The 12226-nt window shown below is 34.0% G+C and overlaps 1 protein-coding gene across 3 annotated transcripts in view; it reads right to left on the bottom strand.

Moving 5' to 3' along the window:
- Nucleotides 1–5629, bottom strand: part of LOC111043352 (protein quiver) — a 45091-nt gene extending 39462 nt beyond the window's left edge. Inside the window, exon 1 of one of the 3 annotated variants that reach the window (XM_022328270.2) lies at nucleotides 5015–5629. The gene's annotated coding sequence lies outside the window, so the exon portion shown is untranslated. The remainder of the gene's footprint in view (nucleotides 1–5014) is intronic. The other 2 variants (XM_022328275.2, XM_022328273.2) reach the window with 2 other exon arrangements.
- Between the last annotated feature and the right edge of the window lie 6597 nt (nucleotides 5630–12226).

The raw sequence follows: 12226 nt of genomic DNA on the forward strand, positions 1-12226 counted from the left end.
AAACGTTTTTGAGAGCAAATCAACAGAAAATGTTCAAATTTGGTTGAGAAGATCAGCTAGGATGTCGAAATTTTGTCTTCAAGAAGCTTTGAATTTAATTTTGAGATACGCTAAGAATAGGTGATTTTTCAGCTTTTTTCCTACGTTTTATCAGCTTTTTCAAGCACTAAATTTGAGAGGAAATATTCATATATTCGGTTCAGCTGAGGTGTACAATATTGTTGAAGTGGAAGAGCTTTATAATTACCGTACGTCAAAGATACGCCCAGAATAAATCAGCGTTTATCAAGCGTTTATATGCGTCTCCTTAGTTTTCTCCAAAACAAATGAACAAAAAATGTTCAAATTTTGTAAGATTTTTAGCTGGGGTATAAACATTTTATTCAAGAGGGCTCCAAAATTATACAAATGATACGCCAAAAAGAAGCCTTTTTCAGCGATTTTACGCGTTTTCTCAGCTTTTTCATGAACGAATGAACAGATAATGTTCAAATCTGCTCCACAGGTTCAGCTAGACTTTGAAAACTTTGTGAAATTTCGTCAGAGGAGTTCCAGGAACGATCAAATTTGAATGTGCAAACAGGTTTTTAAACAGTTCAATATGTCTAAAACTCGATAAAGGTTTAGTTTAGGTAAAGGCGGTGCTAATTAAAAAGGTTTCTTTTATCCTAGATGTCATTGCGTTTTCAATGCATTCTACTAGAATTTTCACGTAGATTAAGATTGAAAGGCTTTTTAGGATGAATTTTTCCAAAATTGAAGAGACTTGAAATATTGTCAAAAATCCAAGTCTCATCAATAATGGAAAAGTTCCACAACATCAATATTCACGCTACAAACTTGATTTTAGGATGAATGTTTTGAAAATTCTGTACATCATTTGTTTCTCGAATTTCAAGGAACTTGGCTGGAATTCTCATACCTTGATTATAACTTTTCGTGGGAAATTAAATTTTTATTCAATTTGATTGGAATTGGCAGAGATTTTTACAATACTATTCTATATATATATATTCAAAGAAACTTTTCCATGAACTAATGGACAGAAAACGTACATCAGTGCAAAGGATCAGCTAGGGTCCTCTTACAATCAAGGATTAGGCTATAGCCTGTTCCGACTCACATTCAGCTGGTATTCACGATTTTTTATGTGTCATAATATTTTATTCAGATATCCTATTCTAAGGTCAATATGAAATGAATTCTATTGCCATCTTTTGCGTGGTCTGCCAACCTCTTTCTTGCCTACTGGCTGATAATTGAAAATTTTTAAAGGAAACCTCTTAGCAGGCATTTTTTGACATGCTCCTTCCATTTATGCCGATACTGCGCCACTCTCTCATTCAGACTGAAGATATTTAACTTACTTCTAATATCCTCATTCTTGATATGATCTCTTCTATCACACCCCTTGGTTCTGTGAAGATATATCATCTCGGCTGCCTGCACTCTACTCTCAAGCGGTTTTGTTGTCACCTACGATTCACTGCCGTAGAGGATGATTTTGGAGCTGCCATTACTCTATAAAATTTCATAATTGTGTCTTTCCTAGCTTTTTTGCCCAAGATCCTGCTGATATTTTCACAAATAATTTGGAAATTCCCTATTTTCTTTTCAGTATCCAATTCTTCTTTGTAACTTATGTCATATCCTAGTTCCATGTTCAGACACTTGTTCCAGCAATTTATTGTCAATCACAATTTTTGATCTTATTGGATATTTGCCTTTAAAAGCCATTTTTTTAGTTTTCAGCTAGGGTCTAGAAGTTATTTGTTGGAAGAGTTCGTCAAAGAAATGCCTAAATCGTTTATCTAGCGTTTTCTCAGTCAAATGGTGATTGAATCTACCCTGAAAGTCCATTTCGACTATTTGTCGAAAGCAAGGAGCCCCAAATGAAAAATGCAGGCGAGTGAAGTGATTCCTCGATGATTTAGCCAAGAGTTTAGCTAGACGGATAAAGCGAGTGAAGCGAGCCTGCCGGCTAGCGTTGAAAATAATGGCGAAATCTATTTTCATGTATTCTTAGCGTATTACCAATAGTTTTCATATATGATGATTTAAGGTAGGCGCACACAGATCGTCATCGGACGGACGACACGCATCGGACGGATCGTACTTTTTTTAGGTGCTGCGCACACTAGTTGTCATCGGAGCATTGGTATTTTAGTTCATTGTGACGTATGTCGAGTCGTGTGCGAATTAGGAATTTAAAAAACATATATTACAGTATATAAGTGATGGATAGCAATTAGCGAAGAAGAAGTGATACTTGTTTGTTAGCCGAAGATGAAGAAGAGGTACAGCGACGTAGGAAGAGAAACGAAAAATTTGGATCCAATAAGAATTAATAAGAAAAGTAAAGAATACGAAGAATTCACTCATCTGTTTCCTGATTTGTTTTTTTTTTTTTTTTGAAATAAAATTTTATAGTTACTTCCGCATGTCGCAAGTAATGTTTTTTGAGCTTTTGAATGTCAGACAACATATAGTTAAACTGAACACCACTTGTCGTCGTGCGATTGAGCCATTGGGTCTTTAAATCCGAACGGAGCCGTCGGCTTCAATGCTCCTCTTGGGATTGCTGACGGCATTTCCGATCCACAATGCGTACGATGCGGATAGGTATGCGCACTCCAATTCAAAACAATGCATCATATCTAATCGTCCGATCCGTCCGATGCGTGCCGTCCGTCCGATGACGATCTGTGTGCGCCTACCTTTAGGTAAGTCACACAAGTAAATGTGGGACTTTAAACATTCTAATTCACCAAGGAAGGACTTTTTAATAAACTTTTCAATATGTTTGACTGTTGGTATATAGTTGTGAATATTAATTGTCAAAATTAAACGATTTCCTCAAACCTGTCGTGAGAGAATAAAGGGAAAGTCTTCATGGAACTACTCATGAATTATATTATATCAATAGGCCGAAGTACCTAGTATTTTCAAATTGTGATTTGACACGTTTCCATTATTTGAACGATTTGCCGAAGATTTTCCATGTAATATAAACAATAGTCTAGTTGAGTGATTTTTATTGCACAATGTTGTCCTTCAACATGCGTGTTTTCATTGATAGTACATTTAATGAATGAATAAATTGACTTTAACTTGGAGTTTGTGTTGCAATTTTCATTGGAAAAATACATAATTTTGTTGCTTTAATTCAATTTTTGTGTGAGAAAAACATAATAGCTTGAAATGAGACTTCAGCTCCAACATTCAATGACTACATTTAAATAGCTTCTTAAATATGTAGATTATAGATCCTATATATAATCTATAAAGCTAGCATGTCGCATGAGATCAACATTACCAGGGGTGACAAAATCATAACAAATATGTTAAAATCAGTCTTCTACCTCATTATAACCCCCTCCCTCCCACCAACCAAAAACTCTATCAATTGAAATGGTTTAAATATTTCAATGGAAGTTAATTTCAGCAGATACACGATACTCAAATTTTGCATATTTTGATGTTACTTCCGACTTGGCAAAACAGTGTAACAATACTCTACCGTTGAGATAGGGAATACAAGGATATTCTGGGATCGAATACATCCCAATTATTCCATATATTCAATAGTACATTTTACCGTCATTTTCAAAATAATCGGTTACGAATGAGAACTTTCGTACATTATTTACTTATGAATAGCTTGATGAATATTATCAATACTCCTTTTCATCTATAAATAGGTCTTCCTTGAATTTGAAAGTTGTTGTGAAATGTCATCTCTACTAGCATCCTATTCATTAAAGCTTTATTGTCTATTTAGAATTATCGTAGGCCTACTTAAATCTTGAACTCACTGTCGACAAACAAGTCTTACTTATCTGTCCACTGTGAGCATAATGTTGAAATAATAATGTTTCAATTGTGTTGTTTTTTTATTCAGATTTCCATGAGCACCAAAGATTAATGTTACATATTTTTGTTTTATACATTATTCTTGGTGTATAAGTCTCATATAAAATCAATATCAACTTGATAATGTCTCTCAGGATTGTCCTATTATTTGTTTCTAGAAAAGAGGGTTTTCCCTGAAGCAAGTTTTATCTCATACATCATTCACTGCCTGATAGTCACGAGCTGTTTTATAGGTTAAGGAATCATCATTTATTGAACAAGATACGATATTATGCAATATTTTCATCAACCTGGCTTGTTACGTTGAAAAATACGAGAATAAGGTTCAAAATCGTATATTTCAACAATAGAACTAATTTTTTCAGGGCAATTCTATTCTATTATTCTAATTTTTACAAGAAGCACTGCATGGGAGAGAAAAACTAAGGATACTCCTTGTACTATTTCTCTCCCGAATTTAGATAATAATTTAAAAGTCCGAAATGAGGTTATGATTCCACTTTTCTAAAATTTTATTCTTTTTCACTCAAAAACAACAGAAACTAAGAATTTTGAATTTTGAAGGTTGAGAAACTGGATAGAAAACACAAATATTACACTCAAATCACTAATAATTGAAACATTTTCACGTACAATAAATCAAATAAATTTCATTGTAGAAGATAAGAGTTCTGTGATTAATGACAAGTCTTAGAGAACGGGAAGGGTACAAACATAAAATTCAACGAATTATTAATTACATAATGAATTATCAATCACTCTAGATCTATCAATAAAATAAAATAGAGAAAAGATTATAAAATAGTGAGATTTTCACAGTTCATCATCGGGAAATAAAAGTTTGTTGGTAATTTTAGGTTTTGACACACCTGGTTTATCGCGCATGATGCTTGATTACTTTAAATTGTTAATGCGTAACAACAAAAGTTATATGTATTTCACTAGTTAATTGTAGAAGATAAAAGTAGGTACTGTGATTAATGACAAGATTACTCGTTGGAAAAAGTTAGCGGAAAATTGTTAACGTGGAATTGTGCGTACCGGGTGTACTCGTGGTTAGCGTGACTTCGAAAGATTCCGAAATCTGACAGAAAGATTCTATGAATTGTATTGATTCAAGATGATAATTATAATAACTTACCGATCTGGTAGTTTGAGGATCATGTTGCTGTAAGGGAGATTCCTAGTTGATCAGGGAAAAGAAGCTGTTCATGGTGTAGCAAGTAAGGCCCTAGCCTATACAGTGCTGTGTCCTTGTATTGATTTAATGTACACCCTTGATTCGGGTGAAATACATGGCAATTCCTGCTTGTGAGAAGAATAAAGATGACAGAGTGAGTTTGCCACTGTTCATAGATAAGGATCGGTTAGTCGTGGACATCACTTTCACACCATTTTTACAATTTCCACAATTTGGCAGGCGCTGGATAGGCTATGCGTAAATACGCCACAGATGAACTACATTGACGTTTAGCGTGTTGCATTGCTCCGCAGTGTAACGGACATGCGCCCTAGTTTTTCCCACAGCTCAGGGAGGAGTCAGGGGTAGGGGTAGCAGCTTTTCCTACCCTAGCATATTATTGTTGAACGCACCGCTTCAACGTAAGCGCTAATTTCATTACCATTATTGCTCAATGTTTATTCCTTTCGCAACTCTTCCTTCTAACCACTCAGCAATATCTTACTGTTATTGCTGTTGTTGCTAGATAGCAAAAACCGTCCATATTCTGCAAGTTATGAATTATGCAGCTATCTAACGTGCTTACTACCCTTATTGATATTGGTTCTGAACTTTCATCATTCTTTCAAAACATGTGCTTGTAATAAAACAATCATCCTCACCCAATCGTTTCAAAAAATTCTGTAACCAAATTCCATGAAAACCAACCTGTCAATAAAAATTAATTAATATGTATCAAACTGGATAAAATTGCAATTCCCATCAATCTTCCTAAATTTATTTTGATGCATTTATTGCTTCTAAAGGAAATAACTTCCTTACACCATGGTTTCTGTACTCCGCGAGCGCGGTTCATGAATCAAAGGTTTCGGAATTGACACATATAAACCCCATTTTATTGGTAATTTTCGACTCTTATATCGATTATCTACGTAATTTTAAACAAAATAATGAATAATTAATTACCCTATCTTTTCATGTTTCCTGGACATTATGAGATTGCATTTTACAACAAGTTTTTCTCAGTGCAAAACACGGGTTACATGCAAGTTATGAATAAACTCTTGAAAATGCTTATTATTAGCAGACGTTCTCTCCGAAGTCTGATTTATCTGTGGTTCACTGTAGCATCAAATAAAGCCTGTTAGATATCTTAACTTGTAGAGAGGATGAATTTATTTATTGCTTCAACTTAAAATTGATTTAACTTAGCGAATTTATTTATCGGATTGATACATTGATTTATCGATTTATTTTTCAAATATGTGTAAGAGCTAGAGAGTTTTTTCTCACTCATATCCACGAAACAAAAACCTAGATGAAAAATTGTGAAAATAACTTATATCTATATAATTCATCTTCGGAATCTTGAAAATGCGTTCAAGTCTAGCCATAACAATAATTCAAAGTAACTAAAAAAGAGATATTATATCAACAGCTACTAAAAACGTTCCACAATAATTCATGATTTTTCATTAGAATTGTTATTTGAAACTTTTCGAATTATAGTGTATTTATACGGTAACTGACGTTACAACTTTAACAACTTTACAACGTCACAACTTTAACTTTACAACTAAAAACTCTGATAATCCAGTATGAAAATAATAATATTTTGAATTTGAAATATTTATCTATATAGAATGGTCAACTCACATGCAGTACTGCTGTCCTGAAGAATTCCTGGCTCAATTGTGCATGTACGAAACTTGTCACTACTTAAATATAGTTCTCACTTGGTATAATCATAATTAAAGTACAATCATGGTTCATCATGAATCGTTAGTGTCTCCATGATACTTAAATCTAATGAGAATCATGAGTCTCCTACATTTATTGGGACATTTTGAATGTTCTTCCAAATGACACTTGTTTTATAGGTTCTGAAGATTGCACAGATAGCAACATCAATTTCTGATAATATGGTAGTTTTGAATAAGCAATACAATAGCTTCACCTCAAAAGTGTCTCATTAAACATCTACCACCTCAACATGATTGCAGTTTGGACAGTTTTGTATTTTCGCCAATGTATACAACTTGCTATCTTTTCATCAACAAACAAATGATGACATTTGTATAACATGCAAATCTAACTGAAGTCACGCCATCGTGTACGGTATCAATCTCAAATGAATTGTCCACTCGATGAAACTTTGCCATAGGTTGAGGCATAAACCGTTCTAAAGGTAATCAATGGTGTATCACCATTGGTTCATACACACCAATAAAGACTTCAACATAAATTATGCAAAAATTGAACAACAGTCTGAAAAATATCATTGTCTGTTCTGATAGACGAAAGTTAGAAGTGATTAGAGCAGCAAAAAAGTAATAATTCTTAGGCCTGGTTGCACAACAGCCGGTTAAATTTTAACCGTGATTGATTCCTCGAGAACCAATCAGAGAAGCCGTATTTTTAAAAACGCCATGGGATTAATCACGGTTAAATTTAACCGGATGTTGTGCAACCGGCACTTGAACTTGCGGTCTCCGCGAACCCACGTATACGAACTTATGATCATTCTCATTTCACATTGAAATTAAAATATTTCGGTACATAAACCAATTTGAGCTATTTTTCATGAAGCTTGAAGAATAATATAGACAACAGATTTGACGTTACGACTGAGCTTATTGAGTTCAATTCTAAAATAGAAAATATCGATGCAACTTATAATGTTCGATCAAAATGAGAGAGATTAAAGATTGAAACATATTGAATTCTGATTCTCTGGTTACTGCTATGCTTATTTTCCCTATATTGTTTCTCTAATCATTCCATTTTTCCCTCATTCTTTCATGTGGAAATATGAAAGCATATCTTAATTTTGGTCTCTCTGAAATTAAGTTACGAGCGCTAGAGAAAGAGCTACTTATATGAGGCTTCATCGAAGCCACTCTGTAACAGTGAAGCTCTGCTTCTCAATTAATTTATGTTCTGCTGTGCTTAAAATAATACCATTGATTCTTATTGGAACGTTCATACATTCTCAATCTGCCAAAGTGTAAAAAACTTCCATAACTTATTCATAAGTTAAAAGGCAAAAAATAAGATTAAATACAAAATTCAAATTACAATAAGAACCGATTTTATCATACTATTATCGTATTTTTGTCCAGCAGAGTGGGAATTCATTGGAAAGCAATGTTGCTCCCCTACACACAGATAGATAGTCTAGTAGGGGGATTCCAAAAAATATGTTGTATATTGTATTTCATATTCCTGTTTTTTAGAAAAATAAATTGAAATTGCTGTGTAGGAGAGTTCATTCAGTGATATTCATTGAGCCGTCGTTAATCAAGCAATCGTCAATGACGTCATAATATATTAAAACCTTGTGAGTAATATCAGGGGAAAGTAGAAAGGCTTAATGATGAAAATTTTGAATCAAATGAGAATGTGATTTTTACCATTCAATTCATCCACTTAATTACAGTCCCCTGATTACAGGAGCATTTGTTACATTGTAATAAACAAATAACTTGTTGATAGAATAAATAAAATAAAGGGTTTTGGGAACGGGATGAGGCCGCACTACCTGTCCTATGGGTATTTTGGTCCATAAAGGCTCAAAAAGGTTCATCCTTCAACTTTCTACTGTCACTCTATTGTTCTCTAATTCTGCTTCACTACCCTCATTAGTGGCCCCTTCTCTTATCTGGAAAGCCACTTTAGCTGTTAGCGAGCACAAACTAATCTCTTACTTTGCTTCTCAACTTTCATTTTCTACAATTTAGTCTAAATCTGTGATCAAGTAGGCCTACTTGTACTTGTATTATTTCCAATGGCTCGTTTCATGGAACTGAACTTGCTCTCAAGCTGTTTACTGAAGTAGCTCTGTACGCAGCTTATTGTGAAATCAATCAATCAATCAATCAATCAAGTTTATTTTTCCTTCATACAATGCATACATGAATGTATAATTACATAAATACAAATGACAATTAACAATATAAGTAAAAGTAAAATAGTATTATTATTAAATACGGAAAGTCCCTGAAAAGGTTAAAAACCTGAGCGCAGGTATATTGATAAATATAACGCATTTCAAGTTGAAACATTAATTCATTAACAAAAACTATAAATTACGTTGATTATTATAAAAGGTTCCTCTTATTACTGTTCACTACCACACTCATTATTTGTGATAGCCTCTATGTTGCCATAGAAGTTTAAAAATAGACCGTATTTCTAAACATTACTTGAGGGTAGAAGAATATTGTTATAACAATATTGTTAATATAAACAATATTATTATGCTATCTAAATAAATATTGTACATATCTTCTTTATGAATAAGGTCTTATTATTGATTGGATTCGAGAGAGAATACGCCATAGAATGGAAACGATCCACAGAGAAATTGAAATATTCAAGGATAGGATGAGAGGGCAAATATGATGTGTCAAGAGTAATCTCAGAGATAAAATCTGTGTGCACGCATGAGTTGTTTCCAGTTTGCAATCGACAGAATGGGAGATAAATAGAGATTGAGAGGGGAAGAGAGAGAAATAAATAGAGACAGAGAGAGAGAGAGAGAGATTAAGAGAGAAATCAGTGAGAGAGGGAGAGAAAGTGAGTGAGTGAGTTAGAGAGAGAATGAGTGGGAGAGAGAGAGAGAGAGGGAGTGAGAGAGAATATGAGAAAGCAACAGGGAAAAAGGGAGTGAAAAATCGTGGAAGGGTATGCGAGAAATGATATTGAAGAATATTTCCGTGTGCTTCCAAGCGTTAAAATTCAGGAAACAGGAAAACTGGATTCACTTGCTGAAGAGTGTCCAGTCCCTCAGGAAAGAGAGGGCAGTCTTTTCATTCTCTTCTCCATGACAACCATCTCCGCATATTTATTAGCACTGGAAAACTGAATAAACAAGGATGAAATCTGTGTTAGATTGTTTCATATTCAATTAAGATCGGACCAGAGCACAGAGCGTCCTATCTTTTTCATATTATTACATCTGGCAGCCTCCAATTTGTTCTGTTTATTGGCAACAAACTTGAAACAACTCATGCGTGACAAAAATCTCATCTCTGTTATTATTTAATAATATTTTTGACACAAAGGGGGAAGATTATCCTTTTATATTGAAAGAATTGGCTAAATTAATTATAGGCGGTGCGTACATCCTTAGTATTGGATCAATTTCGTTGCAGTTTGAGCCAGTACAAAAGTTTACTCTCCCATTTATTTGCTGATTCTATTCATTTTGTTATAGATTTTGATTTTAAAAATAAGGAAATTTATACAATTGATAAGAATGAGAAATGACGTATTGATACAGCTCTTCACTAACGACATTTTTCAGCACTAGCTTGGAAGTTAAACTCTACTGTGTCTAAATAAAGTAAATCAACACTGATTCTCAATCAAAATACAGTAGTTGAATATTGGATAAAACTACTTAAAATAATTATCTAATCACTGATTCATTAGTTTTTTTTTTGAAAAACAGATATCATCTGGTGTTTTGTTATTGTTAGTTTTGAAGGGACGGATTCAAGGATCCAAAGGTTCAAAGAACCCCACAAGTCAACCGGAGCTTATTGTGTTCCCAAGTACGTTAGTAGGGCAAACCAATATCTTTGTCCTTTACAAGATCAAGGCGTTTTCCCCAATACTAACACCTTATTCATCACCTGCTTGCTTGCAGCCAAACAGAGCACTTCTCCTTGCCCCTGGTCTCTCGCAATCCAGTGTGTATGCTAGGCAGTCTCTTCAGACTGATTGGTCCTCGTGACCTACGTGATTTCCACTCCTGGCCTTCTTTGAAGGTCCTTCCATTGAGAAAGGGGTCGCCAAATTGATTCTGAAGCTCCTGGCCAACCTCGACTCAGCCTCCTGACCCACATTTGTCCTGGAGTTTCACCCATCTCTGGTCTCTTGGGTTTTTTCTTTCTGGTGTTACAACTTTATCAATCTCTAGTGAACTGAAAGCTTGAAACTCTAGCAGTAGAATGAATAGTGTAAATAGAGCCATATGATAGGCCTACGTGGGCGTGTCTTGTCTTGGCCAATGGTAGAGCTCAACCTTGATAAGTCAATCGATGGCCAATCTAAATGCTTCATTCATACTGAATATCCTTCTGCTTGATGTTTGAGCTTGCAGTTTACTAGAGATTGATAATGATGTATGGTGTAGCAAGCAAGCATTAGTTTCTCAATTCTTCTTGATAAATCAGTGGCTGTGACAATTTATAGTCATGTTTTTAAAGAATGGATATATCTACCGCAACTTTATCTCCACAACAATATCAAGCAAGTTGAGTTTTTGGAGATTTTTCTACCAATTCGGAAGAATATTGGTGAGAAGCAATAACAATACAAAAAACGAAAAATTTTCTTTTTCTAGTAACAGAATGTTTTCTCATAAAAAATTGTGCTCTAGAGAAATTCCCAAAATTTGAGAGATCAAGATCGCCGAACCAGTAAAATACAGACAAACTTTACCAAGAATAACGCATGTCTTGCAGTGAGAATATTTTACAAATTCCACTGAATCACTTGTAAGAATTTAAATCGAAAAGGCATTGTGAATGATATTCTATGATATTATTTTTTCTACCCTCTCCAAAATAATCTAGATCCTATCCCCATTGCAATGAATGAACTTAGTTCTTATTGTAAGCTTAAAAATATAAATACGAATGTATTCTTAATCTTGAAATAATATCATATTATATCTCATTTCTTTGCAAAATAATGTATCATAACCGACAAATTGAGAATAATATTAATCCACTTCAATATATTATAGGTACTGACAGGTGATGAATATTATATAGAGATACATGAGGTCACATCAATATGAATTGATAATATTACACTTGAAGGTATTGCTATTATATTATGCTATTATAAGTACTGTACTTACTAATATTGAAAATACTGTATTACCTTTTAAGGTACTCTAGAATTAATTACAATTTAAGACTATTATCTAATCTGTCAGCATTTTAAATTCTTCTGACAGGCCAACCATAGAAATTACTGGATTACGAGTTTGGTTTAAATGAAATCAAGAAGGTTTCAGTGTTAATCTAATCAATATGAACTTTAAACATGTCAAACATGGTTGACCAGCAGAAATGAAATCCATGTGGCCTCTATAGTCACGTCTGGACATATTGACATTGTGTGAATGAGCACCCGTTTATCATTTCAGTCCACTAT

Source organism: Nilaparvata lugens, chromosome X (assembly GCF_014356525.2).
Source record: "Nilaparvata lugens isolate BPH chromosome X, ASM1435652v1, whole genome shotgun sequence".
NCBI classification, from domain to species: domain Eukaryota; kingdom Metazoa; phylum Arthropoda; class Insecta; order Hemiptera; family Delphacidae; genus Nilaparvata; species Nilaparvata lugens.